The following is a 26,879-nucleotide window of genomic DNA, read 5'->3' as shown; positions in this document are numbered from 1 at the left end:
ACAATATGATGATGTGTCAAATATTAAACAAACATGCAAAACAAAGACATAGCATAGTTCACTTCCACGGCATAGTTCAAGATCACCCAACCAAGTTCATGACAAATAAAAGTTTGCACAAACAAATGTCACATCAACAATCATGCCACATCACTCATCATCGTCCTCTTCTTCCTCCGATTCTTCCTCCTCATCCTAAGGCAATTCTTCCTCCTCCTCTTCATTTTCAAGCGCCGCATGATCATCGGGAGCTCGGATGGTGTTCGTAAGATCTCCAACGGGATAATGCGAAGGTATGTGAGGCACACTGGAAGACATGCATCCACCAATGTCACCCGGAGGTGCTACCATGCCTCCCATGAGAGACCCAAAACTCATGCCTCCCATGGTAGCTCTGAAGCCACCCATGCCTCCCATGGTAGCTCCGACGCCACCCATGCCTCCCGTAGGTGCTCCCATGCCTCCCATGGTAGCTCCGAAGCCACCCATGCCACCCATGCCTCCCATTGGTAGCTCCCATGCCTCCCATGGCCATGTCTCTTGTTTGGACCATGACTTCTTCAGGGGAAAGAATGATGTACTCCTTTTGCCTATCATCGAGTTTAGATGTGTCCGTGAAGAACAAGTGTTTCTCCCATTTCAATAATCTAGATCGCTCCTCCATGGCCAATTTCTTCTCCTCCAATGCCAACTTCCTCTCCTCAGCAGCCACCCTCCTCTCTTCAGCCGCCGCATCTTGGCTCCTTGTCATCATCCTCACCTCATTTGCTTACTTTCGTGCCTTCACAATAGCTTCCGTAGCATTCTTTAAATCATCATCATCATCATCTTCTTCTTCTTCTTCTTCTTCTTCTTCTTCTTCTTCTTCTTCTTCTTCTTCTTCTTCTTCTTCTTCTTCTTCTTCTTCTTCTTCTTCTTCTTCTTCTTCTTCTTCTTCTTCTTCTTCTTCTTCTTCTTCTTCTTCTTCTTCTTCTTCTTCTTCTTCTTCTTCTTCTTCTTCTTTTCTTTTGCATCTTTCTTGCCTCCATTTGGTCTCTTTGGTTCGGAGTAGGCAACCGAATTTGGTGTAGGGATTCTCTTGCCACCATCACTTGATGCCTCCTCCTCCTCATCATCATCATCCAAATCAATAGTTGCCTTGCTTTTATTGCTCTCCTCTTGGTCATCACGGGGCTTCCATTTCTCTTCATTCTTCAACACATTGTAGCAATGGGCCAACACAAATGGTCTCCTTTTCTTGACCTTCCCTTTCTTGGTCTTCTTCTCTTCTCCTTGAAATAAGTTTTATGCAATAGTGACCTACAAAAAAAAGAACAAGTTAGCACTTGAAACACCAAAAAAGAAGCATGAACATGGAAGGAACATAAAGACATGACACTTACCCTATCTTTGTCATTAATGCCACTTGAGTTTATCGTGTCAACCGCCTTCTCAGGTTGTGAAAAATGGCACGCGCCATTTCTCACAACATGTGAGTTTTTTCTTTTTTCATAAATCCGTTTATTCAAAACATTTTATTTCTTAAACCGTGCGTCCAAATCTCGAACCGTTTGCACCATTGGATTCCTCATGTCGAGATCTTCAAAACTAGATACCCTGTTGATAGGTTTTAACAAACTTTTTTTTCACAAAAAATTGGGCGAAAAACCGAACCGGGAGCATGGTTTTTTCCCTTTTCGAAAGAGGCATGGTCGTGCCTCTAGCGGAATCAGAACCGTGCCTCTCGCGGAAGCAAAACCGTCCCTCTCACGAAAGGAAAAAAACAAAAAATATGTTTTTTCCTTTTCAAAAGAGGCACCGCCGTGCCTCTCTCAAAATCACAACCATTGTCTCTCGCGGAAGGAAAAAAACAGAAAACACATTTTTCCGTTTTCGAGAGGCACGGCCATGCCTCTCGCGAAAGCACAACCGTGCCTCTCGGGGAAGAAAAAAATGCGCTTTTTCGCGCAAATTTTTTCAATTTTTTTTCCTAAAAGCTATGGAAAACCAAAACATCGAAAAAACCCAGAAAAAACCATTTAAAATGCCGGAAACGCGTGTGAAAAAATTAAATTATGAAGGGAGCGCCTAGAGTGCGACACATGGTGGGGCGGCTGAGAGCGCGCCAAGTGGCGCTGATCGTTGTGAGGCTCCTGAAGGAGCCCTCGTCAACTAGTTGCTCCCTTTTATGCTGTTGCTTTCGTTGTGTTTGGTTCGACTTCTGTTGTGCTGATTTTCTGATTTTTTCTTCCAAGGTTTGATTCCATTCAGGTATTTCTTGGGTTTTTGTTGGGTTTTTTCCTTGAGGTTTTTATTTTTATTTCAGCTTTCCTTTTTTCCTTTTGATTTACTAGCACATATGCCCATGTGTTGCAATGGGGGACAAACATTAGTCTTTATCATCAAAATTAATTGCAAGAAATAAAAAAATACCTAGCAAGAGAGGTAGCTCCCTGGTGGCACGGGCTTTGGTGGACACCTCGGCGTGTCATCACCCATGATTTCATGTTTCGTGAGTGTGGCGACGAGCTGGTCGTATGCGTCAAGTGTGGAAATTGCGAGTTCCTCCTCGTCCTTAAATGCCTCCTCGGTCTACCCCACCCATCTGCTTCCCGCCTTTGGTGTAAATTATGATGATTTAGCCCACAAGTCCTTTAATTATGCACCATGCACATCGGCATGAGCTTGCAAGTTTAATCACATCTTTATTTCTTCCATTGGCCCATAATAGTCTTGAGTCTTTAATCGGGTCTTCATTTCTTTCATTGGCCTACAATCGGGTCTTCATCGGGCCCAAGGAGGCTTTGAAATCACAAGGAAACCTCGAGACTTGTCAGAAGTAATATGTTTCTGTTGTAATGAAGTAGGGCACTTTGCCAGAGATTGTCCTAAAGAGAAGGAGGCTTGTGCTAAATATTTGAGTCTGTGAGAAATATAGTAGTATTAGTGGAAACAATTCTTTTATATTGAGGTGTTGAGTAGAGGCATGTAATGGAAACGCAGGAGATTGTAAGAATTTGAGAATCAATAAATATAGCATCATTGGTACTGATTTGGATTTTATGAGTAGTTACTCTATGAAGAAAGATTTTGACCATTTTTGAGGATATGAGAAATATGGTCTATGGAAGATTTGTGCATTTTAAGGGTGGTAATACCCTGTGAGGACACTTGACCTCTGGAAAGGATTATGATATTCCACGGAGTGGACTTTGGACAAAATAAGTACGCGTTTTTCTCAATATGTGGGATACCCCAAGAGCATGAAGGGATGAAATACTATTGGAATATAAATGAGGTATAATGTTGGTAATATGGAGCAATTGTAACGCCGTGATGAGTCTAAGTAATCACGTCTTAGTTTGGTACCAATAGAAGGAAGGGAGACCCTACAATTGGATGGATTTAAGAAATGCTAGGAAGCTGGATGTTGGAATAATGATCAGTTGCCCGATGATGATTTCAAGGTTTGTAAGTGATCAGATGGGCCATAACCCACAGGCCCCAGGACCTGCCAAGAAGCAATCACACTCTTGCTGAAGGAAAAACCCTAGAAGAAGATACGACTTTATCAACATACGATCTTATAGGAGTAACGCAAAACCTCAGAGTTGTGAAGGAAAGATAGATGTTTCTTTGGCTTGCAGAATCAATGAATTTTTTCCGAACCCAGTTCGTGGACAAGAGAAATTCTGCAATGCTTGTGAGGATGACCGAGTGTTAGAATGCGAGATTCTCTAAACCATATACAAGGTAATGATTTGGGCGCGGGATGGATTGATCGCCATACCGACTTACTCTTATTATTTGCCTTGCTATGTGGGATGGTAAATCTAGAGTGACTTTCCTATAGTAGAACGACGACGATCAAAACCTTGTTTGAACCCTAGAAATGTATGACAATTTTTTCCTTGTACAAGGCAGCTGTTGCCACACGTAGGATATACGGTGAGGATGAAGCCCAGACCCATTTTCCTACAGGAGAACCCATAAATTGATGACCACCATGAGATATCGATAGTTGTTTAGTATTGGCGTCAGACCTATCAGCTAAGAAGACCCAGTCATGGAAGAACCTTATCAAGATGAAAGGAGAGAAGTACTGAGGAAAAGGTTATGCCACTGCCGGAAGGTCCGAGAGAAGAAATTATCCTGAAGATCTGAGAGGATCGGCACTGTCAATGAAAATGAGGAAGTATATGAGTTTTGATGGAACCGTAACCATGCTTCTAAGGGTGGTAGCACCCCAGACCCCCTCCTGCGACGATCGATGGATTTTGAGGAGACCCCCAAACCCTAACCTATTTCTTGCTAGCCTCTCCGAATCTCGGGGACGAGATTCATTTTAAGGGTGGTGGGTTTGTAACATCCCCAAATTGTAAATTTTGGAATGTTATATTAAATAAATAGTTTTGATTGATTGTTTGATTTGTGGTGTGGTTGCTTGAGTGCAATTGAGTGAAATTTGAAACTTTTGAAAGTTAAATGAGAGGAAATAAAAGGACTTTCCCAAACTTTCACTTTACATTTTGATCTCCAAAATTCAAATTATTTTCATCACAAAACCCTGGAGAGAAGATGACATGACTTCTTCCATTTAAATAAATGTAAGGAGTTTTGAAAAGATTTGAATTTTTATTTGGAAATATTTTTTCAATTCAGAAACTTTAAGCAACTCAATGATATTCATGAGAGAAGATAAAATGACTTCTTCAAATCATATGAAATATGAGTTGGGAGTTTAAAAGAATCAAATTGAAAGTCCCTTTTGAAATTATTCTCATTTTGGAGCTATTTGGATTTTTTTCAAATTATTTTTCTCCAAAAATAAAATATATGGAAATTATGGTAAAATGATTCCTTACATTATAAAATTGCAGAGAAATAAATTTGAATTTATTTTGGTATTTTTAAAATGATTTTTATGAGGTTTTATTGCACCAGTATCACTTTGCTTTATTTTATTTTTTCTGGAATTTATTTTCTGCTGAGAATATGTTCATCATTTAGAAAATCTTTTTCTGAAAATTTTGATATATAATATGGCTATGTAAAATTAATTTTATTTTCGCTATTCAGTTTTTTCTTTTCTGATTCTATTAAAAAACTGCGCGTGCGCCTCGAACTAACTGTTGCCCACATGCGCAGCATAGTGGCATCGGGCGCCCAATCATTTTATTTTTTCTTCTCTCCTACATGGGCCAGGTCCAGCCAGCCTTTTTTTCACTTTGACCGAATTGTTTAAAAAAAACTACAGAGCGGCCGGGCTGAAATTTTAGCCCATGATCTTTTTCAAATATCATCTACGTATGTATATGTTTAGTCCCACATGGCCTAGTCTTTGATCTCTAAACCTTTTTTCCATCTATAAATAGACCCATAAAGCCTCAAAAATCATCCGATTCGGATTAAACGAATATATTTTGGTTTGACTAGATTTATTAAAGAAAAAATATTTTTCTCCTCTCCGGCGAGACTTCTAAAAATTGTCTCCTCTTTCCGAAGTCGTCTTTTCTCTATCTTATAAAGGTATCTTTCTTCCGAAAATCCATTTCTGCACCCGAGCTCATCTGCACCCACGTTGACCAAAAAAATCAAAACAAATACTAGAAAAATTCAAAAAATTCCAAATAAAATTTGTGTGGTAGACAATTTGATGCGTGAGGCCCGCTCGAAATTTCAAGTCATTTTAATATATAAGCAGCTCTTAGCAAAAAAGACAAATTGGGGGTCTGTAAAAATGTTTACTGTTCATGTACTGTTTTGGCCCGATTTGTCTTTTTTGCTGAGAGCTGCTCATATGTCCAAATGACTTGAAATTTGGAGCGGGCCTCTCGCATCAAATTGTCTACCATACAAATTTTATTTGGTATTTTTTGAATTTGTTTTGAATTTTTTACGAATTTTTTTCTAACCGGGTGCAGATGAGCCTGGGCACCAAAACGCCCTACTCTCTTCCGAAAATCCATTTCTGCACCCGAGCTCATCTGCACCCGCGTTGACCAAAAAAATCAAAACAAATACTAGAAAATTCAAAAAAATCCAAATAGAATTTGTGTGGTAGACAATTTGATGTGTGACTTCCGTAGTTTATTATTTCTAGACTAGTACAGTAGAATAATTAGATTATCAATTAGTCTCTGTATTTATACATTAGACCTAAAATTCTTTTAGCCGTAACTATTTTCAGCTTGGTCCTGATTTTTCAAATAGCCATACCTTTTTACTCGTTCATCCAAATAGATGAAACCAACGCCTATAGTTTTGTCTTGTTTTCACCTATCCAGTGAACCTGTCACATCAACTTTTTGAAATTTGCAAATTTCGAAATTTGTTCAGATTCAGATTCATATTCAAACTTCTTTTGATCATAACTTGAGTTTCGTAAGTCCGATTTAGTTGATTCTTTTTGCAAATCGAAGCTCTTGACCTAACTTTCTGATAAGATCAAATCCACCCAATTTTGGTACTGTTAGAAATTGTTTTCTATTGCAAGAGTTAATTGCTTGTTTTCGAAGTTTTCCGAGATCTTTTCTTTGATTCTTTTGCATGATTTCTTATGTGTGGTTACTATTGCTTGCTCACGATAGATTGAACGGAGTGTGACGAGTAGAACTATCAGAAGTTATGAGTGTGAATCATCTTCATCAATATTACAAGGCAAGTTCACACTTTGATTATACCTTTTCCATACCCAGTTCTACTGGCATTAGTTTCACCCTCAAACATTGCATGGTTAGGACTTGATTAACATGTGGGTATTGGGAAGTAGTTGATGAGGTAGGAACATATTGACTTTTATTCAAACCTGAGGAATTCTACATTATGCTTATACTCCTATGCTATGCTCGTAGACGTGGATTGGTTTGTGAGATTCATGAAAGATGTGAGAGTTATTTATATCTAAGGGTTAACTTAAGGTGGCTACTTTAATACACATCTGGGTGGAATGGTTGGGGCATCCTGGAGCACCTAGTGGTTTGCCCGGGAACCTGGAGAACCCAGTGCTTGCCCAAGGGAATCCCAGAGTATCCGTGTGATCATCCTACGGTTTGCCACCCAGGCTCAAAGGGATCATAAGATTATTCATGCTAGAAACTTCCGTGTGCAGCCACAAGCCATTATGGCTCTGGCATAGTTGAGTATGTTGTGTGACCTCTTTCAGTGGTAGGCTAGCAGATGTAGGGGGAAAGTAGGTGGTACTGTCTACCCCGAGTAAAGAGTTAATGCTTCGGAAAGACTGTGTCTCGATGATCCATTTCTCAAACATCATGTAGCGCGAGAAATTCAACGGAGGAGATTGAGTCTTGTGGGGAAAAGTGTGCAAACCTCTGCTGAGTGTACAAACTAATCATGATTAGTCGTGTCCCCGGTTATGGACATCTTGAGTATCTGGTACTTGAATTATTGATTTGATCTCATCACTCTATTAATCAATTTATTGGGTTGATGGTTATTTAAATTTGGGATTGAGTTGGAGGAGCCTTCTCAATATTTTCAACAAACTTGTAGTTAAATAAAATTTATTCCTTTGTTGTATGAAAAAATTAGCTTTTTGCAAAAATTAAACTTAGAGCCTCCACCAGCCAAATATGCACGTAGTGATAGCCATTATTCAGCATTGCTCTACAGTGTGAAGTACATTCAATGTACTGACCTACATGGCTGCAACATCTCATGTTGCAGGAATCTTAAGACGAGTAAGTGATACGTTAGGGTTACGATTTCTACACTCAACTTTGCCATTGGTGTTGATGGGAATCCACAACTTTGTTGTTATTTCTGCTATTTGGATTGAGGTAATAGTATTTATGTTACTTTATACATGTGATTTACCTCTGTTATAAATCCTCGAGTACTGTGTGTGTCAGCATACCGATCCAGGGATGACACTTAAGCACAGAGACTTGATCCATTCGGGTCGCTACAGCAGCTGAGTTGTCAATTCAACCACACCTGGAAACTTAATATCTGCAGCAAGGTATTTAGTAGAAAAGTAATATGATAGTAGTGGTAATGGTAGCAAACGTTATATTTTTGGGTTTTATAGTGATTGTAACAGTAGCAACAGAAAAGTAAATAAGCGAAGAAGAATATATGAAAAGCTCGTAGGCATTGGATCGGTGATGGAGAATTATGTCAGATGCGATCAATCATGCAACAATTTTAACATAGGGTGACACAGAACTAGCTCCAGTTCATCAATCTAATCTAGGCATGTATTCCGAATATAGTCATACGTGCTTATGGAAAAGAACTTACATGACATATTTTGTCCTACCCTCCCGTGGCAGCGGGGTCCTATTGGAAACTAAGGGATATTAAGGCCTCCTTTTAATAGAGTACCAGGCCAAAGCATTAACACATAGTGAATACATGAACTCCTCAAACTACGGTCATCACCGGTAATGGTCCTGATTATTGTCACTTCGGGATTAACGGATCATAACACATAATAGGTGACTATAGACTTGCAAGATAGGATCAAGAACTCACATATATTCATGAAAACATAATAGGTTCAGATCTGAAATCATGGCACTCAGGCCCTAGTGACAAGCATTAAGCATAGCAAAGTCATAGCAACATCAATCTCAGAACATAGTGGATACTAGGGATCAAACCCTAACAAAACTAACTCGATTACATGATAAATCTCATCCAACCCATCACCGTCTAACAAGCCTACGATGGAATTACTCACGCACAGCGGTGAGCATCATGAAATTGGTGATGGGGGAAGGTTGATGATGGCGATGGCGGTGGATTCCCCTCTCTGGAGCCCCGAACGGACTCCAGATCAGCCCTCCCGGGAGAGTTTAGGGCTTGGCGGCAGCTCTGTATCGTAAAACACAATGAATCCTTCTCTCTGATTTTTTTTCTCCCCGAACACGAATATATGGAGTTGGAGTTGAGGTCGATGGAGCGTCAGGAGGCCCACGAGGCAGGGGGCGCGCCCAGAGGGGCAGGCGCGCCCCCACCCTCATGGACAGGGTGTGGGCCCCCTGACGTGGATTCTTCTTCCAGTATTTTTTTATATATTCCAAAAATAATCTCCATTGATTTTCAGGTCATTCCGAGAAATTTTATTTCTGCACAAAAATAACACCATGGCAATTCTGCTGAAAACAATGTCAATCCGGGTTAGTTCCATTCAAATCATGCAAGTTAGAGTCCAAAACAAGGGCAGAAGTGTTTGGAGAAGTAGGTACGACGGAGATGTATCAGACCACTCATCAAGGGTGCATGACCATAAAAGATATTACTCATATAAATAGAACAACAATTATTCTCTGGTTTAAATGAATAACCATCTTGCATCAAACAAGATCCAGATATAATGTTCATGCTTAACGCTGGCACCAAATAACAATTATTCAGGTCTAAAACTAACCCCGAAGGTAGATGTAGAGGTAGCGTGCCGACCAGGATCACATCGACTTTGGAACCATTTCCCACGCGCATCGTTACCTCATTCTTAGCCAATCTTCGTTTAATCCGTAGCCCCTATTTCGAGTTGCAAATATGAGCATCAGAACCAGTATCAAATACCCAGGCGCTACTACGAGGATTAGTAAGGTACAAATCAATAACATGTATATCAAATATACCTTTCACTTTGCCATCCTTCTTATCCGCCAAATACTTGGGGCAGTTCCCCTTCCAGTGACCAGTCCCTTTGCAGTAGAAGCGCTCAGTCTCAGGCTTAGGTCCAGACTTGGCTTCTTCACTTGAGCAACAACTTACTTGTTATGCTTCTTGAAGTTCCCCTTCTTCCCTTTTCCCTTTTTCTTGAAACTAGTGGTCTTGTTAACCATCAACACTTGACGCTCCTTCTTGATTTCTACCTCCGCAGCCTTCAACATTGTGAAGAGCTCGGGAATTGTCTTATCCATCCCTTGCATATTATAGTCCATCATGAAGCTCTTGTAGCTTGGTGGCAGTGATTGAAGAACTCTGTCAATGACACTATCATCAAGAAGATTAACTCCCAGTTGAGTCAAGTGGTTGTGGTACTCAAACATTCTGAGTATATGTTCACTGATAGAACTATTCTCCTCCATTTTGCAGCTATAGAACTTATTGGAGACTTCATATATCTCAATCCGGGAATTTTCTTGAAATATTAACTTCAACTCTTGGAACATCTCATATGCTCCATGACGTTCAAAACGTCGTTGAAGTCCCAGTTCTAAGCCGTAAAGCATGGCACACTGAACTATCGAGTAGTCATCAGCTTTGCTCTGCCAGACGTTCTTAACGTCATCAGTAGCGTCTACAGCAGGCCTAGCACCTAGCGGTGCTTCCAGGACGTAATTCTTCTGTGCAGCAATGAGGATAATCCTCAAGTTACGGACCCAGTACGTGTAGTTGCTACCATCATCATTCAACTTAGCTTTCTCTAGGAAGGCATTAAAATTCAAAGGAACAGTAGCATGGGCCATTGATCTACAACAGCATAGACATACAAAATACTATCAGGTACTAAGTTCATGATAAATTAAATTTCAATTAATCATATTACTTAAGAACTCCCATTTAGATAGACATCCCTCTAATCATCTAACTGATCGTGTGATCCATATCAACTAAACCATGTCCGATCATCACGTGAGATGGAGAAGTTTCAATGGTGAACATCACTATGTTGATCATATCTACTATATGATTCACGATCGACCTTTTGGTCTCAGTGTTCCGAGGCCATATCTGCATATGCTAGGCTCGTCAAGTTTAACCTGAGTATTTTGCATGTGCAAAACTAGCTTGCACCCGTTGTATGTGAACGTAGAGCATATGACACCCGATCATGACGTGGTGTCTTGGCACGACGAACTGTAGCAACGGTGCATACTCAGGGAGAACACTTATACCTTAAAATTTAGTGAGAGATCATCTTATAATGCTACCGCCATACTAAGCAAAATAAGATGCATAAAGGATAAACATCACATGCAATCAAATAAGTGATATGATATGGCCATCATCATCTTGGGCCTTTGATCTCCATCTCCAAAGCACCGTCATGATCACCATCATCACCGGCTTGACACCTTGATCTCCATCTTAGCATCGTTGTCATCTCGCCAACTATTGGTTCTACGACTATCGCTACCATTTAGTAATAAAGTAAAGCAATTACATGGCGATTGCATTTCATACAATAAAGAGACAACCATATGGCTCCTGCCAGTTGCCGATAACTGCTACAAAACATGATCAACTCATACAACAATTTATATATCATCACGTCTTGACCATATCACATCACAGCAAGCCCTGCAAAAACAAGTTATACGTCCTCTACTTTATTGTTGCAAGTTTTACGTGGCTGCTACGGGCTTCTAGCAAGAACCGTTCTTACCAACGCATCAAAACCACAACGATTTTTCGTCAAGTGTGTTGTTTTAACCTTCAACAAGGACCAAGCGTAGTCAAACTCGATTCAACTAAAGCTAGAGAAACAGACACCCACTAGCCACCTGTGTGCGAAGCAAGTTGGTAGAACCAGTCTCATGAACACGGTCATGTAATGACGGTCTGGGCCGCTTCATCCAACAATACCGCCGAATCAATGTAAGACATGATGGTAAGCAGTATGACTATTATCGCCCACAACTCATTGTGTTCTACTCATGCATATAACATCTACGCATAGACCTGGCTTGGATTCCACTATTGGGGAACGTAGTATTTCAAAAATTTGCCTACGATCACGCAAGATCTATCCAGGATAAGCATAGCAACGAGTGGGGAGAGTGTGTCTACGTATACCCTCGTTGACCGAAAGCGGAAGCGTTTAGTAACTCGGTTGATGTAGTCGAATGTCTTCGCGATCCAACCGATCCAAGTACCGAACGTACGGCACCTTCGCGATCAGCACACGTTCATCTTGGTGACATCCCTCGTACTCTTGATCTAGATGAGGCCGAGGGAGAGTTCCGTCAGCACAATGGCATGGTGACGATGATGATGAAGTTACCGGCATAGGGATTCGCCTAAGCACTACGACGATATGACCGAGGTGTGTAACTGTGGAGGGGGGCACCGCACACGGCTGATACGTCTCCAACGTATCTATAATTTTTTATTGTTCCATGCTATTATCTTATCAACCTTGGATGTTTTATATGCTATTTTATATGATTTTTGGGACTAACCTATTAACCTAGAGCCCAGTGCCAGTTTTCTGTTTTTTCCTTGTTTTTAAGTATCACAGAAAAGGAAAATCAAACGGAGTCCAATTGACCTGAAACTTCACAGAGATCATTTTTGGACCAGAAGAAGCCCACGGAGTACCGAAGGTGGGCCAGAAGAGTCCCGAGGCCACCACGAGGGTGGGCGGCGCGCCCTACTGCCTCGTGGCTGCCTCGGGAACCCCCTGACTTGCCCCCGACTCCACACCTCTTATATAACCCAAAACCTCCAAAAAATAACCTAGATCGGGAGTTCCGTCGCCAGAAGCCTCCGTAGCCACCGAAAACCAATCTAGACCCGTTCCAGCACCCTGTCGGAGGGGGGAATCCCTCTCCGGTGGCCATCTTCATCATCCCGGCACTCTCCATGACGAGGAGGGAGTAGTTCACCCTCAGGGTTGAGGGTATGTACCAATAGCTATGTGTTTGATCTCTCTCTCTCTATCTCTCGTGTTCTTGAGTTGGCATGATCTTGATGTATTGCGAGCTTTGCTATTATAGTTGGATCTTATGATGTTTCTCCCCCTCCACTCTCTTATAATGGATTGAGTTTTCCCTTTGAAGTTATCTTATCGGATTGAGTCTTTAAGGATTTGAGAACACTTGATGTATGTCTTGCATGTGCTTATCTGTGGTGACAATGGGATATCACATGATCCACTTGATGTATGTTTTGGTGATCAACTTGCGAGTTCCGTGAGCTTATGCATAGGGGTTGGCACACGTTTTTGTCTTGACTCTCCGGTAGAATCTTCGGGGCACTCTTTGAAGTTCTTTGTGTTGGTTGAATAGATGAATTTGAGATTGCGTGATGCATATCATATAATCATACCCACAGATACTTGAGGTGACATTGGAGTATCTAGGTGACATTAGGGTTTTGGTTAATTTGTGCCTTAAGGTGTTATTCTAGTACGAACTCTATGATAGATTGAATGGAAAGAATAGCTTCGTGTTATTTTACTATGGACTCTTGAATAGATCGATCAGAAAAAATAACTTTGAGGTGGTTTTGTACCCTACAATAATCTCTTCATTTGTTCTCCGCTATTAGTGACGTTGGAGTGACTCTTTGTTGCATGTTGAGGGATAGTTATATGATCCAATTATGTTATTATTGTTGAGAGAACTTGCACTAGTGAAAGTATGAACCCTAGGCCTTGTTTCCTAGCATTGCCACACTATTTGTGCTCACTTTTACCACTTGCTACCTTGCTGTTTTTATATTTTCAGATTACAAAAATCATTATATACCATCCATATTGCACTTGTATCATCATCTCTTCGCTGAACTAGTGCACCTATACAATTTACCATTGTATTGGGTGTGTTGGGGACACAAGAGACTCTTTGTTATTTGGTTGCAGGGTTGTTTGAGAGAGACCATCTTTCCTACGCCTCCCACGGATTGATAAACCTTAGGTCATGCACTTGAGGGAAATTTTCTACTGTTCTACAAACCTCTGCACTTGGAGGCCCAACAACGTCTACAAGAAGAAGGTTGCGTAGTAGACATCACGCTCTTTTCTGGCGCCATTGCCAGGGAGGTTAGCGCTTGAAGGTATATCTTTAGATCTTGCAATCGAATCTTTTTGTTTCTTGTTTTATCACTAGTTTAGTTTATAAAAGAAAACTACAAAAAAATGGAATTGAGTTTGCCTCATACGCTTCATCTTTTTAATATTTTTTGTGAGAATGATGGAAAGGAAAATTGTTCTCAAGTGCTAGAAGAAGAAGTCTATAAAATGTTTGGCACTAAATCTTTGAATGATGATCATGATTGCAATGTTGTTAGTATGAACTCCTTGTACTAATGATGATTGCACTAGTCATAATGAAAATGTCTCTTATAAGCATGTCAACTTTTGTGGAATACATAGAGCTTGCAAGCACACACCTAACAGGGAAGATAGATTTTGCAAGAGGCATAAGTATTTGGAAACTAAATGGTTGCGATAAAGGCTAGATGATTGTGCTGAAATATTCAATATTTATCGCCATCCTTGTGAACTTTGCAATGAACGTGGTCATTTAAAGCTCCAATGCTATTTGTTTCATGATCAAATCTTGTCCAAAAATTGTGATAACTTGATTACCCTTAAGCATCATAAAGAGCTTAGTATTCTTTTGGGGTATGAAGAAATGAAACATATAACTAAGGGTATTCCAAAATTTAATCTTGATAGATTTCTTGATGTTGATCTAGAAGAAATTTTTATGTATTGTGCGGTGAATTGCATTGAAAATCCTTATATTGCCAATTACATAAAGACAAGAAAACAAATAGAATATGAAGATAATACTAATGAAAGGGAAGAGAATTCCCAATATTCTCCTATTATTTCTTATGATGAATTAGGTAACGAGGAGGAGCCTCCTATTCAACCAATCTCATTAATAAGGAGCTCCAAAAAGAGGATAAAACCCACACATGATGTGAAGAAGAAAAAGAAAAGATGGAGAAGCAAAGGTAAAAATTTATCCCTCCCAAATAATGTTGCTCCTATTACTCATTGTGATGATGATAATTGTTATACTATTGGTGCTATCCATACTATTAATGATGAGAGTGATTATGCTTATGATATGAAAAGGCCCAAGCTTGGGGATGCTATGTTTGATGAGAATGACATGTTTGAGAATGTATTTGATGCAATTAATGTTTGTCCCAAGCTTGGGGATGCTACGTTTGATGAAGATGATATTTTTAGTCTCCCAAGTTTTGATGAGCAAATTTATTATGATGATAGCATGCCTCCTATTTATGATGGTTATATTGATGAAAGTGGGTTTGGAAGACTGTCAACTTTAGGAAGTAATGATCCCACTATTTTGGAGGTTGTTGAATCTTATTGTGACAGTTATAAAAGTGGATTTGGAGAGGTCATGACTTTATTTAGTAATGATTCCACTATCTTGGAAGAGGTTTCAATCGATTATGATGAGAACAAAGTTGCTACTTATGATGATTATTGTGATGACACTTATGCTATATAAAGTAGTGATGATTATATTTATAAAACTTTTCATGATTATGATTACCCTTTTTCTGAACATTACTCTTTTAATGTGGAAACAATTTGTAGTATTCGAATTTCTTATGATACTCCCACTATTCCAAATGAGAAGAATTTTGCTTATGTGGAGAGTAGTAAATTTTCTATGCTTGTAGATCATGAAAGAAATTCTTTATGTGATTGTTATATTGTTGAATTCATTCATGATGCTCTTGAAAATTATTATGAGGGAGGAATATATGCTTGTAGGAATTGCAATAATATCAAGTTCCCTCTCTATGTGCTTAAAGTTTCAAAGTTATGCTTGTTCCACCCTCCTATGCAAGTTGATTCTTGTTCCCACAAGTTGTTTGCTCACAAAATCCCTATGCATAGGAAGTGGGTTAGACTTAAATGTGCTAGTCATATTCTTCATGATGCTCTCTTTATGTTTCAATTCTTATCTTTTATGTGAGCATCATTGAAATCATCGTGCCTAGCTAGGGGCGTTAAACGATAGCGCTTGTTAGGAGGCAACCCAATTTTATTATTGTTACTGTTTAGTAATAAATAATTCATCTAGCCTCTTTTAGATGTGGTTTTATGATTTTAATTAGTGTTTGTGCCAAGTAGAACCTTTGGGAAGACTTGGGGAAAGTCTTTGCGATCTTGCTGTAAAAAACAGAAACTTTAGCGCTCACGAGATTTTCTGCCATTTTTTTACTGGAGAGTGCTATTTAGTTAATTATTTTTGCAGATGATTAATAGATAAATTCCTCACGTCCAGCAATTTATTTTAGAATTTTTGGGTTTCAAGAAGTATACGGTTGATCCAGATTACTACAGACTATTCTGTTTTTGACAGATTCTGTTTTCTATGTGTTGTTTGCTTATTTTGATGAATCTATCAGTAGTATCAGAGGGTATGAACCATAGATGAGTTGTAATACAGTAGATATTACACCAATATTAATTTATAATGAGTTCACAACAGTACCTAAGTGGTGATTTATTTTCTCATACTAACAGAGCTTACGAGTTTTTTGTTAAGTTTTGTGTTGTGAAGTTTTCAAGTTTTGGGTAAAGATTCGATGGACTATGGAATAAGGAGTGGCAAGAGCCTAATCTTGGGGATTCCCAAGGAACCCCAAGGTAATATTCAAGGACAACCAAGAGCCTAATCTTGGGGATGCCCCGGAAGGCATCCCCTCTTTCGTCTTCGTTCATCGGTAACTTTACTTGGAGCTATATTTTTATTCACCACATGATATGTGTTTTGCTTGGAGTGTCATTTTATTTTATTTTATTTTGCTTTATATTTGAATAAAATACAAAGATATGAAATTCTTAAATGCTAGAGAGTCTTCACATAGTTGCATAATTATTCGACTACTCATTGATCTTCACTTATATCTTTTGGAGTAGTTTGTTGTTTGCTCTAGTGCTTCACTTATATCTTTTTAGAGCACGGCGGTGGTCTTATTTTGAAGAAATAGATGAACTATCATGTTTCACTTATATTATTTTGAGAGTCTTTAGAACAGCATGATAATTTTCTTTGGTTATGAAACTAGTCCTAATATGATAGGCATCCAAGAGGGATATAATAAAAACTTACATATAAAGTGCTTTGAATACTATGAGAAGTTTGATACTTGATGATTGTTTTGAGATATGAAGATGGTAATATTAGATTCGTGCTAGTTGAGTAATTTTGAATTTGAGAAATACTTGTGTTGAGGTTTACAAGTCCCGTAGCATGCACGTATGGTAACCGTTGTGTGACAAATTTGAAGCATGGGGTGTTTCTTTGATTGCCTTCCTTATGAGTGGCGGTCGGGGACGAGCGATGGTCTTTTCCTACCAATCTATCCCCCTAGGAGCATGTGCGTAATTCTTGGTTTTTGATGACTTGTAGATTTTTGCAATAAGTATGTGAGTTCTTTATGACTAATGTTGAGTCCATGGATTATACGCACTCTCACCTTTCCATCATTGCTAGCCTCTTCGGTGCCGTGCATTGCCCTTTCTCACCTTGAGAGTTGGTGCAAACTTCGCCGGTGCATCCAAACCTCGTGATACGATACGCTCTAACACACATAAACCTCCTTATATCTTCCTCAAATCAGCCACCATACCTACCTATTATGGCATTTCCATAGCCATTCCGAGATATATTGCCATGCAACTTTCCACCGTTCCGTTTATTGTGACACACATCATCATTGTCATATTGCCTTGCATGATCATGTAGTTGACATCGTATTTGTGGCAAGGCCACCATGCATAATTTATCATACATGTCACTCTTGATTCATTGCCCATCCCAGTACACCACCGGAGGCATTCATATAGAGTCATACTTTGTTCTAGTATCGAGTTGTAATCTTTTAGTTGTAAATAAATAGAAGTGTGATGATCATCATTAATAGAGCATTGTCCCAAAAAAAGGCCAAATAAAAAAGAAAGGCCAAATAAAAAAAGAAAAGAAAGGCCAAATAAAAAAATATATAAAAGGGACAATGCTACTATCCTTTTTTCCACACTTGTGCTTCAAAGTAGCACCATGATCTTCATGATAGAGAGTCTCTTGTTTTGTCACTTTCATATACTAGTGGGAATTTTTCATTATAGAACTTGGCTTGTATATTACAACAATGGGCTTCCTCAAATGCCCTAGGTCTTCGTGAGCAAGCAAGTTGGATGGACACCCACTTAGTTTCTTTTGTTGAGCTTTCATACATTTATAGCTCTAGTGCATCCATTGCATGGCAATCCCTACTCCTTGCATTGACATCAATTGATGGGCATCTCCCTAGCCCATTGTTTAGCCGCGTCAATGTGAGACTTTCTCCTTTTTTGTCTTCTCCACATAACCCCCATCATCATATTCTATTCCACCCATAGTGCTATATCCATGGCTCACGCTCATGTATTGCGTGAAAGTTGAATTTTTTTTGAGATTTCTAAAGTGTGAAACAATTGCTTGGCTTGTCATCGGAGTTGTGCATGATGAGAGCATTCTTGTGTGACAAAAATGGAGCATGACCAAACTATATGATTTTGTAGGGATGAACATTCTTTTGCCATGCTATTTTGAGAAGACGTAATTGCTTAGTTAGTATGCTTGAAGTATTATTATTTTTATATCAATATTGAACTTTTGTCTTCAATCTTATGGATCTGAATATTCTTGCCACAATAATGAAAATTACATTGATAAATATGTTAGGTAGCATTCCACATCAAAAATTCTGTTTTTGTCATTTACCTACTCGAGGACGAGTAGGAATTAAGCTTGGGGATGCTTGATACGTCTCCAATGTATCTATAATTTTTTATTGTTCCATGCTATTATATTGTCAACCTTGGATGTTTTATATGCATTTATATGCTATTTTATATGATTTTTGGGACTAACCTATTAACCTAGAGCCCAGTGCTAGTTTCTGTTTTTTCCTTGTTCTTAAGTATCACAGAAAAGGAAAATCAAACGGAGCCCAATTGACTTGAAACTTCACGGAGATCATTTTTGGACCAGAAGAAGCCCACAGAGTACCGGAGGTGGGCCAGAAGAGTCTCAAGGCCACCACGAGGGTGGGGGCGTGCACTACCCCCCTGGGCGCGCCCCCTGCCTCGTGGACGCCTTGGGAACCCCCTGACTTGCTCCCGACTCCAGCACCTCTTATATAATGCAAAACCTCCAGAAAGTAACCTAGATTGGGAGTTCCGCCGCCAAAAGCCTCTGTAGCCACCGAAAACCAATCTAGACCCGTTCTGGCACCCTGCCGGAGGGGGGAATCCCTCTCCAGTGGCCATCTTCATCATCCCGGCGCTCTCCATGACGAGGAGGGAGTAGTTCACCCTCGGGGCTGAGGGTATGTACCAGTAGCTATGTGTTTGATCTCTCTCTCTCTCTCTCGTGTTCTTGAATTGGCACGATCTTGATGTATCACGAGCTTTGCTATTATAGTTGGATCTTATGATGTTTATCCCCCTCCACTCTCTTGTAATGGATTGAGTTTTCCCTTTGAAGTTATCTTATCGGATTGAGTCTTTAAGGATTTGAGAACACTTGATGTATGTCTTGCATGTGCTTATCTGTGGTGACAATGGGATATCACGTGATCCACTTGATGTATGTTTTGGTGATCAACTTGCGAGTTTCGTGACCTTATGCATGGGGGTTTGCTACCTCTTGAGCATTACATTGGTTTTCCCTTGAAGAGGAAAGGGTGATGCAGCAAAGTAGCGTAAGTATTTCCCTCAGTTTTTGAGAACCAAGGTATCAATCTAGTAGGATATCACGCTCAAGTCCCACGCACCTACACAAACAAATAAGAACCTCGCAACCAACGCGATAAAGGGGTTGTCAAGCCCTTCACGGTCACTTACGAGAGTGAGATCTGATAGATATGATAAGATAATATTTTTGGTATTTTTATTATAAAGAGAAATAAAGATGCAAAGTAAAATAAACGGCAAAGGAAATAACTAAGTTTGGAAGATTAATATGATGGAAGATAGACCCGGGGGCCATATGTTTCACTAGTGGCTTCTCTCAAGAGCATAAGTATTACGGTGGGTAAACGAATTACTGTCGAGCAATTGATAGAATTGAGCATAGTTATGAGAATATCTAGGTATGATCATGTATGTAGGCATCACGTCCGCGACAAGTAGACCGAAACGATTCTGCATCTACTACTATTACTCCACACATCGACCGCTATCCAGCATGCATGTAGAGTATTAAGTTCATAAGAACAAAGTAATGCTTTAAGGAAGATGACATGATGTAGAGGGATAAACTCATGCAATATGATATAAACCCCATCTTTTTATCCTCGATGGAAACAATACAACACGTGTCGTTTCCCTTTCTGTCACTGGGATCGAGCACCGCAAGATTGAACCCAAAGCTAAGAACTTCTCCCATTGCAAGAAAGATCAATCTAGTAGGCCAAACCAAATTGATAATTTGAAGAGACTTGCAAAGATAAACCAATCATACAAAAAAGAATTCAGAGGAGAATCAAATATTGTTCATAGATAATCTGGATCATAAACCCACAATTCATCTGATCTCGACAAACACACCGTAAAAGAATATTACATCGAATAGATCTCCAAGAAGACAGAGGAGAACTTTGTATTGAGATCCAAAGAGAGAGAAGAAGCCATCTAGATAATAACTATGGACCCGTAGGTCTGAAGTAAACTACTCACACATCAGCAGAGAGGCCATGGAGTTGATGTAGAGGCCCTCCGTGATCTATGCCCCCTCCGGCGGAGCTCCGGAAAAGATCCCGAGATGGGATCTCTCGGGTACAGAAGGTTGCGGCGGTGGAATTAGGTTTTCGTGGTGTTCCTGGATGTTTGGGGGTACGTGGATATACATAGGATGAAGAAGTACGTCGGTTGAGCAACAGATGGCCCACAAGGGTGGAGGGCGCGCCCGGGGAGGGGGGGTAGGCGCGCCCCCTGCCTCGTGGCTTCCTCCATTGTTTCTTGACGCCCACTCCAAGTCTCCTGGATCACGCTTGTTGAGAAAATCACGTTCCCGAAGGTTTCATTCCGTTTGGACTCCGTTTGATATTCCTTTTCTTCGAAACCCTAAAATAGGCAAAACAAAACAACAATTGGGCTGGGCCTCCAGTTAGTAGGTTAGTCCCAAAAATGATATAAAAGTGTAAAATAAAGCCCATTAACATCCAAAATAGATAATATAATAGCATGGAGCAATCAAAAATTATAGATACGTTGGAGACGTATCAGGGTTGGCACACGTTTTCTTCTTGACTCTCCGGTAGAATCTTTGGGGCACTCTTTGAAGTTCTTTGTGTTGGTTGAATAGATGAATCTGAGATTGTGTGATGCATATCATATAATCATACCCACGGATACTTGAGGTGACATTGGAGTATCTAGGTGACATTAGGGTTTTGGTTGATTTGTGTCTTAGTGTGTTATTCTAGTACGAACTCTATGATAGATTGAACTGAAATAATAGCTTCGTGTTAGTTTACTACGGACTCTTGAATAGATCGATCAGAAATAATAACTTTGAGGTGGTTTCGTACCCTATAATAATCTCTTCTTTTGTTCTCCGCTATTAGTGACTTTGGAGTGACTCTTTGTTGCATGTTGAGGGATAGTTATATGATCCAATTATGTTGTTATTGTTGAGAGAACTTGCACTAGTGAAAGTATGAACCCTAGGCCTTGTTTCCTAGCATTGCAATACCGTTTGTGCTCACTTAAACCACTTGCTACCATGCTATTTTTATATTTTCAGATTACAAAAACCATTATATACCATCCATATTGCACTTGTATCATCATCTCTTCGCCGAACTAGTGCACCTATACAATTTACCATTGTATTGGGTGTGTTGGGGAAACAAGAGACTCTTTGTTATTTGGTTGCAGGGTTGTTTGAGAGAGACCATCTTCATCCTACGCCTCCCATGGATTGATAAACCTTAGGTCATCCACTTGAGGGAAATTTGCTACTGTCCTACAAACTTCTGCACTCGAAGGCCCAACAACGTCTACAAAAAGAAGGTTGCGTAGTAGACATCAACGGCTAAAAGATCAACTTGTGTGTTCTAGGGTGCCCCCTGCCCCCGTATATAAAGGAGGGAGGGGGAGGCCGGCCGGCTGTAGGGGCCCAAGGAGAGGGAGTCCTACTATGATTACCAATCCTAGTAGGATTCCTCCACAAGGAAGATAGGGCGAAGGAAGGAGAGGGAGGAGTAGGAAAGGGGGGCGCCACCCCCCTTCCCTTGTCCAATTCGGACTGCAAGGGGGGGGGGCTGCCCTAGCTTCCCTCCTCTCTCTTCAACAAGGCCCATGGTGGCCCATTAGTTCCCCCGGGGGGTTCCGGTAACCCCTCCGGCACTCTGTTTTTACCCGAAACTATCCGGAACACTTCCGGTGTCCGAATAACATGGTCCAATATATCAATATTTATGTCTCGACCATTTCAAGACTCCTCGTCATTTCTGTGATATCATCTGGGACTCCAAACAACCCCCAGTCATCAAATCACATAAATTCATAATACAAATCGTCATCGAACGTTAAGCGTGCGGACCCTACGGGTTCGAGAACTATGTAGACATGACCAAGACACATCTCCAGTCAATAACCAATAGCGGAACCTGGATGCTCATATTGGCTCCTACATATTCCAGGAAGATCTTTATCGGTCAAACTGCATAACAACATACGTTGTTCCCTTTGTCATCGGTATGTTATTTGCCCGAGATTCGATCGTTGGTATCATCATACCTAGTTCAATCTCGTTACCGGTAAGTCTCTTTACTTGTTCCGTAATGCATCATCCCGTGGCTAACTGATTAGACACATTGCTTACAAGGCTCATAGTGATGTGCATTACCGAGAGGGCCCAGAGATACCTCTCCGATACACAGAGTGACAAATCCTAATCTTGATCTATGCTAACTCAGCCAACACCATCGGAGACACATGTAGAGCATATTTATAATCACCCAGTTACGTTGTGACATTTGATAGCACACAAGGTGTTCCTTCGGTATTTGGGAGTTGCATAATCTCATAGTCATAGGAACATGTATAAGTCATGAAGAAAGCAATAGCAATAAACTAAACGATCATAGTGCTAAGCTAAGGGATGGGTCTTGTCCACCACATCATTCTCTAATGATGTGATCCTGTTCATCAAATGAGAACACATATCTATGGCTAGGAAACTTAACCATCTTTGATTAACGAGCTAGTCAAGTAGAGGCATACTAGGGACATTCTGTTTGTCTATGTATCCACACATGTATTAAGTTTCCGGTTAGTACAATTCTAGCATGAATAATAAACATTTATCATCATATAAGGAAATATAAATAACAACTTTATTATTGCCTCTAGGGCATATTTCCTTCAGTGCCTCTAGCGGAATCACAACCGTGACTCTCGCGGAAGCAAAACCGTGCCTCTCATAGAAGGAAAAAAAACAAAAAACACGTTTTTTTCCTTTTCCAAAGAGGCACGGCTGTGCCTTTCGTAAAATTACAACCGTGTCTCTCGCGAAAAAAATAGAAAACATGTTTTTTCCGTTTTCGAGAGGCACGGCCGTGCCTTTCGCGAAAGCACAACCATGCCTCTCGCGGAAGCAAAACCATGCCTCTTGCGGAAGAAAAAACATGCTTTTTTGCGCAATTTTTTCAAATTTTTTGGCCTAAAAGCTATGGAAAATCAAAACGTCGAAAAAACCCAGGAAAAAAACATTTAAAAAGCCAAAAGCGCATGCAGAAAAATTAAATTAAGAAGGGAGCGTCCAGAGCGCGACACTTGGCGGGGCGGCTAAGAGCGCGCCAAGTGGCGCTGATCGTTGCAAGGCTACCGAAGGAGCCCTCCTCAACTAGTTGCTCCCTTTTATTCTGTTGTTTTCGTTGTGTTTGGTTTGACTTCTGTTGTGCTGATTTTCTGGTTTCTTCCTCCAAGGTTTGATTCCATTCAGGTATTTCTTGGGCTTTTTGTTGGGTTTTTTTCCTTGAGGATTTTATTTTTGATTTTTATTGCAGTTTTCTTTTCTCCTTTTGATTTACTAGCACATATGCCCATGTGTTGCAACGGGGGACAAACATTAGTCTTTATCATCCAAATTAATTACAAGAAATAAAAAATCCCTAGCAAGAGAGGTAGCTCCCTGGTGGCACGGGCTTTGGTGGACAGCTCGGCGTGTCATCACCCATGATTTCATGTTTCGTGAGTGTGGCGACGAGCCGGTCGTATGCGTCAAGTGTGGAAATTGCGAGTTCCTCCTCCCCCTTAAATGCCTCCTCGGTCTACCCCACCCATCTGCTTCCCGCCTTTGGTGTAAATTATGATGATTTAGCCCACAAGTCCATTAATTATGCACCATGCACATCGGCATGAGCTTGCAAGTTTAATCGCGTCTTTATTTCTTCCATTGGCCCATAATAGTCTTGAGTCTTTAATCGGGTCTTCATTTCTTTCATTGGCCTACAATCTCAGTTATTTAGTTGGGTTTTCACTAGTTCCATTGGCCCATAATCACAGATCTTTAAGTGTGTCTGTATTGCTTTCATTGGCCCGTAATCTCAGATCTGATCACCCTCGAAATATGCGTCCTCATTGCATACCTCACTCTCTGAGTCTTTTTAATGTTTGTTAGGCTACTTATTGATTACCATGGCAATTTTTTAGCGTATATAAACTTGTAGAATTAAAAGTAAGAAAACTATGTGGTACTATTTAATTGATAAACCAAAATAGAAAGACTATTATGGGCTGCTATGCTGCCCTGCCTGGGACTTGGGCCGGAAGAAACAACTCAAACAGAGTTGCCCTAAATGCGCCGATCTACTTTCATCCTTCGTTGGTGATAAAAAGAGCATAGTCTTGTATACATTTAATCTCTATTTGTCCAAAAATAATACTAGATGGGTGGTTTTTTGGCTAGCACATACTGCTCCAATGCTTTGGACAAGCCTAGGACGATCCAGCGGCGCATGAAAGAAACCGGCTCCCTCGTACATGAAACGGACAAAACCAAATTAACTAGCATACGTGAAAATCATTCAAAGTGGAACGAAACAAAGCGGGAAGAAAAAAAGAATATTTCCTTCCTTTATTAGTAAGTATAGATTCATCAAAAAATAGCTAGCACACTCGCCATATGGGTGATTCATAGCTCGCTATTTGCTCAACAATGCATGAGAGGGTAGAGGTGCACCGGAAGACGTGGCTCAGCATGTAGCACTAGCGGCTGCTCTATGAAGAGGTCGTGCTTGGACTCACTGAGATTGATGGCCGACACCCCAGCCGGGTTGGTCCAGGTGAAGCCATGTAGGAGCCTGCCAAAAAGCATGACACTCATGGTTGTTCCTAGTGATGCATCCCCGCCGTCCGGTGCTGAAGGAGATGAACCGCAATTCGCTCTCAGTAAGCACCACATTGATGTTGTCTCCCATATGGCGCTCTGGCTTGAAGTGGAGCGGTTCCTCCCAGAGGGTTGGGTTCCGGCCCAGGGCCAGCCGGCTGAGGATGACGTTGCTACCCTTCGGTATGTGGTAGCCTGCAACAATGGTGTCGGCAATCACGACGTGCGGAAGGTTGAAGGGAGCGATTGGGTGGAGGCGAAATGCCTCACATATGCACGCCTTGAGATAGTTGAGCTGCATGATGTCTGACTCTTGCACCAGTCGCTCGCGACCGACCACCCGGTCCATCTCCTCCACCGCCTTGGCCAGCAATTCTGGGTTGTTCACCATCTCCGCCAGCGCCCACTCCACTGCGTTTGACGGGTTATCTATGGCCGCTAATATTATGCCCTGCATGCATTCCATGGAGATAAATGTAAGTTATTACAATTTATACCTTTGCATAAAGAGAGATTACATTGAATAATTGGAATTTTAAATACAGTTTAAGTTGAACTCACATCAAAATGGTAGAAAATTACAATAATGCTATGTTTAAACTATTAATTCATAATTTTTTATTCTATTGTTTCCATTTTCTAACACCCGCGAAATACGGAATAAAATCTTGTATTTAATAGTGTGAGCTATTACCTTTTCTCATGGATGACATATTAGTACCTTGTAGGACTATGAAGCAGTTGGTCACTAAATTTAATCTAGGCCCTTGAACCATCTTAAAATTTCTCATTAATTAATATTTTGCTTACCTTGGACTATGCTTTGACCTCATCGAGGTTGAGCAACGGCTTACCGTCCCCGTCGGCGAGTGTGATGAGAATGTCAAGGAAGTCCTGGGCTCCGTCCCGCCTCTCGCCGCTATTCCACCACCTCCAACTCTCTTCGATGAGCACGTCGTGCAGTCTATCCACTTTTGTGTTGGCCTCCTTAATAATTTTCTCGTGGCCGTCGAGATCTAGGCCAAGTAGACACGGGAGGTAGTCGCTGATGCAGAACGCAAATGTGAAACCTAGGAGGGCGAAGGAAGCATCCACGTGCTCCACCTCCATCGGCCCCGGCCCGCCGTCCGGCTGAGGCTCCCCGAAGTACCGTTGGCCAAAGACAAGCCGACGAATGACGTTGCCGCAGTAATGCCACGCGACGTGCCTGACATTGATGTTGGCTACTCCCGACGTTGAAGATGACAACCCCCCGATGGCGAGGTTGTAGATGTAGCGCGTCAAGTTGTCAGCTTCGTCGGCGCGCTTGTCATGGAGCCACTTGTGACGGGAGGGGCATATGATCTCAGAGGTGAGCACCTTGCGCATCTTCATCCACTGGTCGCCAAACAGAGAGAGCACGGCGTCCTTGTACCCACTGCTGATTGCACCGGAGGCGAAGGTGAGTGGCCGGGACGAGAAGTTTTTGTCCTGCTTCTTGAGCACCTCCCTTGCGATCTTGGGACATGTGATCGGGAGGACGTGGACGCCGCTGAGGCGGAAGCAGGCGATGTCGGTGCCCATATCCTTCATCACGCGATGGATCCAATGGAACGCGGGCTTGTTGAGCACCATCTTGGGAAGGCTACCCACCACTGGCCATGGCCATGGCCCCGGCGGAAGTGGAAGCGGCATCGTCGCCGATGAGCACGTGCCACTGTGGACCTCGCTCTTGGTAATGACAAGGTATATGAGTGTTATTATGATGAGCAGCTGGGACACAACAAAGCAACAGCAAGCCAGCATTGTGGAGAATGCTGCTTGCAAAGCGCGCACAAG

General features: G+C 41.1%; 1 pseudogene; it reads right to left on the bottom strand.

Annotated features, from left to right (window-relative positions):
- Positions 1-195: 195 nt before the first annotated feature.
- Positions 196-26,846, bottom strand: LOC147960666 (tyrosine N-monooxygenase-like; annotated as a pseudogene).
- Between the last annotated feature and the right edge of the window lie 33 nt (positions 26,847-26,879).

The sequence above is a fragment of the Triticum urartu genome, chromosome 7A, assembly GCF_056163025.1.
Source record: "Triticum urartu cultivar PI428250 chromosome 7A, HENAU_Tu73, whole genome shotgun sequence".
In the NCBI taxonomy this organism is placed as follows: domain Eukaryota; kingdom Viridiplantae; phylum Streptophyta; class Magnoliopsida; order Poales; family Poaceae; genus Triticum; species Triticum urartu.
This window is presented reverse-complemented; position numbering and strand designations above follow the sequence as displayed.